Here is a 6,618-nt window from a genome sequence, read left to right on the forward strand (position 1 = left end):
TTGAATTTTCTAAAGAGGGGAAATGCATGTCTGGAAGGGATCTGTGTGCATGAAGTGTTTAATAAGCAGATGGTAAACATTGAATCATGAAGTTCATTTAAGATTTTTCCTTTCCTGTATTGTCAACAGTATGTTTTTAAACTTTGATTATTACCTGAAACAATATAACCAAGACAGCGAAGACCACTTAATGCTGTGGCTTGTATGTGTGATGCATGCAAAAGTTGCAAAGAAAACCCTAAAACCGACAACTTTTAATTTAGTGTGAGCAACGGGGGATATCAATCAAAGTGATTTCCTGCATCAACATGCTGGACAATGTGAGGAAGTCCTCTTGGACTGGTGTGTGTGTGTATGTGTGTAAACCTGCCTGGCCTGACTGGCTATGGATTATTTCCTCCCTAGGCCATGCAAACATTTTTCACACTAATGGCCAAAATTTGTGTCAAAAAGGTGAATAAGTCAAACAAAAAAAAACCTCAATGAGAGGTGATGACTGGGTGAGTTGGTATAAATACAGCATCCAATCACAGGTCTGAATGAACAAAGGAGAAGTTTTATGCAGCTGCTGGGGATAGTGTGCTAAATCCATCAGGCAAGAGGATAGGAAGAGGTAGCAATACAAAGGGTGTTTCCCAAGGTGTGTGTGTTGTGTGTGTGTGTGTGTGGGTGTGTGTGTGTGGGGGTGTATGAAACCTCTTGTGGGGTCTGTGATGGTGTGAACTGGGTCGATTGGTCCATTATGGGTCATTTAAGGGTGTGACATTCAGGATGAAATAGGCAACCTGCGTCAGTCAGGTTTTGTACAAATACTATGTTGAAACACAAAGGCACATGCAAGCTGATGGACACGCACATGTACACACACACGCATATACACACAGTGCGTAATGGGAAATGTCATACTGCACCAACACACACTACATGGCAAGAAAGACATGAGGAGTAAGTTTCTGCAAGATGCTTACTATTTGTGAAACTCGCATTAATATACTCACTACTGAATCGTTTTCATTTGCAAAATACAATGTTTGCACCAAAGGGCTTTAATAGTCAATTTACAACAGTTTTCTGCTTTCTTTGAGTTTAGCACTTGTGAGTGTATCCTGTGTGTTGCAAAGATTATTGAAGAGATTTTCCATCAGTGTGTTGGAATAGTGATTAGATTCATTCTTTATGCATGAAATACTTCTAAATCCCTTCTTGTTGAGGATAAAAAAAACACCTCTGAACAAAGAGAGTATTGTTGCCATAGATACAGTTGTGGCCTCGGGCAGAAGGCCTGTCAATAACCAGAGAGCTGTGGGGAACATTAAGAATGAATGATTTATGCTTTTCACTAAAAACTCTTAATGAGAAACAAGACATTTTTATTATACAGATGCAATTCAGTCATCTGCAATTGTGACTTTAGCTTAAATGACTTTGGTGTTTCCACTAAGTTGCCACTTATGAAAGAAGTAATGGTGAATTCCTTTTCCCCCCCAAATATTTAACTTTTTTGCTATAAAACTACCTCTTAAACTTTTCAAGACCTTGGTGTGCGGTGCAATACAGCTCATATTTCACTAACATTAATGCCACATACTGGAAGCCTTTATATAAATAGTTAATAATCCTACTTCAGAAAGCACACGGTAAAGCACAGGACCCAGTGTGAGACGTTCTCCAACCACATACTCTGGACATTCTGCAAGTGACGTGTGTGGAAAAACAAACAGGCCGAGGAAAGAAGTAAAAAAGTGTGCAGAAAAATGTGAGGATTCCTGTGGATCGTCAGCCTCACCACGCGGCAGACCTTATTTAGTCAGTGTGGGCATAATGAGGCAACGCAACAACATCGCAGTAAACTTTCAGAGAAGGTCACTGGGTGTAATGTGATCTAATTGGTAAAAGCACAGGATGTACCAAATGCGTCACATAGACATGATCAGCAACACAAATAGACACATACTTGGCATGAAACGGCCTCAGCCACGATGGAGACTGCTTTCCAAGGAGACCACAGGTACCCGACTATGCCAAGAAGTGTTGCCATTTATGTTCTCATTGCTCACAGGGCAAACAAAAGGGTGGTGTCTCAAACTGAAGAGAGTCTGCGGCTGTCTGCATCTTGGAGGCTGCAGTATGTGGGATAAAGAGTGTTTTGCAAAAAGTTTGGGCAGGGCTGTCATTTACTGTAAAATGTTGGGTCCGGGAATATGGGATAGTGGCGTGGTCTAACTTTCAAAACAAAGATTCCTCAGCAAACTGTGTAACTGTCAAAAATATGACACAAATATCAACTGACACTGAGTGTATTGTAACACTTTATATTCCTTGTGCATGACTGTAAATATTGGTATGAAGGGTTTTGCTGAGCACTTTGTTGAGAAGATATTATGTCAAGTGACTAAGAGATAACTTGAATTTATCAGGTCATCTGACTGAATTGAGATGTGTCAACACAGCCTAAAGACATAGAGGCGTCTATCTGATCTAACTGAACTACAGTAAACTACTGTCCTTCTCAGACCCAAAGGGGAAAAAGGGACAAATGGGTTTGCTGAGTTGCTTTCCGCTACAGCAGAAGAAATTACTCAACAAGTCTTTACTGTCAGTTCTTTGTGTTTGCACCACAATGAACAGCATGTCACAGCTCAGCTTTGTTTGTTTGCTGATTTTACAATTAAAAATGAATGAATTGTAGAGTCTTGTCAGAGTTTCTGTTTAGTGTGGTAAGGAAGAACAGTTTTGAAACAGGAACCACCATAAAGCTGCAGCCTGAGGGCCTCTGCTCATCTCTTCCAAGATGCCTCTTGAAGATCAGCATTCCAAACAAAGTCCAGATACTTCCTTAAAGGTTTAATTCTCTGTGTCTGGCCCTCTGACATCACTGGCCTCATGCGGGCTCATTTGTTGATCAACTGATTAACAACAACAAAGATTATTTGAAACGCCTTTGGGAAACCACTACAAAATGGGTCCAAATGTTGCTTTTAAGTGGGTGACAGCTCATAAAGGACTGAGAAGTCTTTGTATAGAAAGGTCACAGAGATGACACATGATGTTGACTTTCATAGAGCAGAGTGGCACAATAAAACTGATTGAACCACAGACCGACATGAAGAAAAATATCAACTTAAAAACATTCACTTAATGACCGCCCTGGATCTTTGTTACATATCATTCTCTCTCTCTGCCCATGTTTCCTGTGACTGTCTTTCAACATCTTCAACTGTCAAATAAAGGTAAAAATACCCAATTAAAATCTTTAAAAACAAAACAACGGCATGCACTTCAAGGATTAGGACTTTTTTTTGGTAAATTAAAGAGAAACTTTGGAGGGATTAAAACTCTTTGTAGGCATTAAAACACATTACACTGACTTAGAAGTGCAATTATGACTCTATGAATCAATTAATTAATTGTCAGAAAATCAGCAACTATTTTGTGTGATTGTTTTTGAAAAAAAGAATGATCTGATTCCAAATGTGAAAATGTTCTGGTTTCTGTAGTCCCATATGATTGTAAACTGAATAAAAAGGAGTCCCCTTGAGCTGTGTGAGACATTTTTCACAATTTTCTGGTATTTTATGGGTCAAATGCCTAATTGATTAATCAAGAAAAAGATTGTCAGATAAATTGATAATGAAAATAGTTGCAGTTAGTTGCAGCCCTTCACTACCTGACCTGGTACTTAGAAGACGTTGAAACTCCCAGAACTGAGAATTGCAGAAGTAACTTAAGACAAATACGTCAGATGACTTCTGGTTCCTAATATAAAGGAACCCAATGCAGATGAGAAAACGCCAACTTCACATGAACATACTCTAACTCCAGCTGGATATTGCCATTGTTTACTTATGAGAGGAATTTTGATACATGTGTGTTGTTTTTTGACTTAGCAGTCATTACAGTTTCAGTTTTGTGTTCTGTGTGTGAAGCTAATTACTGTATTCATTATCATTATTTAATGCTGAGGTTGTGAGGTTAAACTAATGCCTAATGACGTGTTAGACAGATAATTTATGTTTCTGCTGATGCTGTGGTGCTGTTTCAAAGGTAATACTGTGTTATATGATGCATCTGTTCCAGCCACTGCCTCACTTAAACAACTATCCAAAATATGTATTTTTGCTGCATTATCTCATCGTAGGTGTTTGTATCATCCCAAGAATTGTAGCTGTGTGATTTTACTCAGTAATCATAAGATAGCTGGGTATAGTGATATCACTGTGTAAGGGTGAGTTTAAAATGACAATGGATGTCAGACTCATCTCCACATGGACTTTTTCCTCTCCATTTGAAGTTGGATTAAGTTCACTGATTATTAGACTACTTATAGTTATACATGTTATTTAATTTCCCCATTTTTTTTATTATTCTAGAGCTACACTACTAATTACTAAAACCTAATTACCAGCATTCATCTAATCTGGCCTAAATATCACTATATGACTGCTTTGTTGTCTCTGTCTGGAGGACCTCACCCAATGGCTGACATCACCAGTCTGATTTTGATCAAAATTGTTTTGATGGTTTTTAATAGGGCGTTGGGTAAAAAAGTGGAGGGTGTGGGCATCTTAATTTAGTCAACATTTGAGATTTACAGGGCCTATAAAGATTTAATGTGAGCCTTGTTGCTGAGAACAATATTTTCATACAATGGGTTATTGCATGTAAATGATCACTGGCTTATTTTATGAACAAAAACGTCATTTATAATGGAGACTAATATAATCTACTAATATATAAACTAATGTATAAATATAACTAAAATGATAACAAAAACAAAACATGCACACACACTGGAGACACTCTGCATCCCCTTAACACCAAGTGGTACCAGGAAGCCCTGATCTAAAACAAGGAAGCTGGAGGAAATACAGCTGTGCTTTTAGACCCCAACAGACACAACATAGAGATTGGGCTTCAATAGGATCAGGCACTGTTATCAAACCTTTGTTATTATCTCAGGAGGGGCAACAAATAAACGCCCGTCCCTCGTTTCTTCCCGTGTCATAGGGCACGATGTGTAGACGTGTTTTTTTTTTTTTTTTTTTTTGTCCTATAGCCTCACTTCCATGTAAAGGAGCCCATTCACAAAAAGAGAGGCTTCTTCAAAAGAGGCAGTAGATAGAGCACAGCAGCAAAGGAATGACTGGTAAGCAACAATCAGGTGCTGACTGATAACAAACCGCTGACATATATCTTATCTGCATGGTACACTCTATTTGTAACCGATCAGATAATAGCCTGTGGCTCATTACTGCGAAACGTAAACATCATTAAGACGGTATGAGTCATGAACAACAGCAAAAATAGACATCTCTCAATTACAAACGGGTATTGATGAGAAATATAGTAATTAATATAGAAACGGACAGTAAAACACTTTAAACTAAAATATTCAAAAAGTTTCACCTTAAACGGAAATAAATGTAGCGCCAACTAGTTACGTTTACACGCGTAGAAACTTCAGCCTAACATGAATTTCATCACGTGCAATTATTGCTACTGTTAACAGTATTTTATATTAATTTTTCAGCGAGTAAGTAGCCAGTTAACTATATGTGAAATATTTCTATATATCTGGGAAAACGTACCTGCAATTAAGTTGTACAAGCAACCCCAGCCGCCACCGAGCTCATCTCTGTCGTTGACACTTTACTCAGCTCCTGTCAACTGTGTGCTTTGTGAGGCTGCTCCTCTGAGTACGCCCACTTATGCAGCCGACCAATGGCATTTCACTGAACATGTCACTACTTTATTAACCACCAATCAGAGATTTCCCAAAGGTTGACGATAGATAGATAGATAGATAGATAGATAGATAGATAGATAGATAGATAGATAGATAGATAGATAGATAGATAGATAGATAGATAGATAGATAGATAGATAGATAGATAGATAGATAGATAGATAGTATTCAGATCGTTTAAATTAAAGCAGCAATACCTCAATGGGAAACCTTGCCAAAGTATAAAAGCATTACTGTATCAGTGAACTGGTTTCAAAAGTAAAAGTGCTGCCCCTGTTCTGTCCTACAAGCATTCACACCTCACTCACACCTTGTATTTATAAACTGTTGTTTTCCTACCTGAGAACAGTTTCAGTGAATCTTATAGTTCCTAAAAGTTCTGTATTACTGGATTGGACTGATGCAATGGTGTGGAAGTAGCATTTTAATGTTGAAGCTGTAGTTGGTAAAGTGATCTTAATTTACACCATAATATATTATGTTGGGGTTAGTGTAATCTATAACAATACGTCATATTTTATAAGATGATTACACATTTTGGACATACAATCTTTATCTGCAAAGCTACTGGTAATATTGCTGTCAGATGAAAGTAGTGGAGTGAAGTAAATACTAATTTCCCCTGACATGTAGAAAAATAGGATAAATGTATTGTTAAATGAAAAACTTCAATTACAATATACTACTGAATATATTCTCACAGTTGCTGGTTGGTAATATACACAATATACAGAACATCTTCAAATGAAGGCACATAAAGAAGAAATGTGAATAATAATAATAATAATAATAATAATAATAATAATAATAATAATAATAATAATAATAATAATAATAATAAGATGAAATTTATTATTGAAGAAATGAGATGT

This window comes from Scomber scombrus, chromosome 2 (assembly GCF_963691925.1).
Source record: "Scomber scombrus chromosome 2, fScoSco1.1, whole genome shotgun sequence".
NCBI classification, from domain to species: domain Eukaryota; kingdom Metazoa; phylum Chordata; class Actinopteri; order Scombriformes; family Scombridae; genus Scomber; species Scomber scombrus.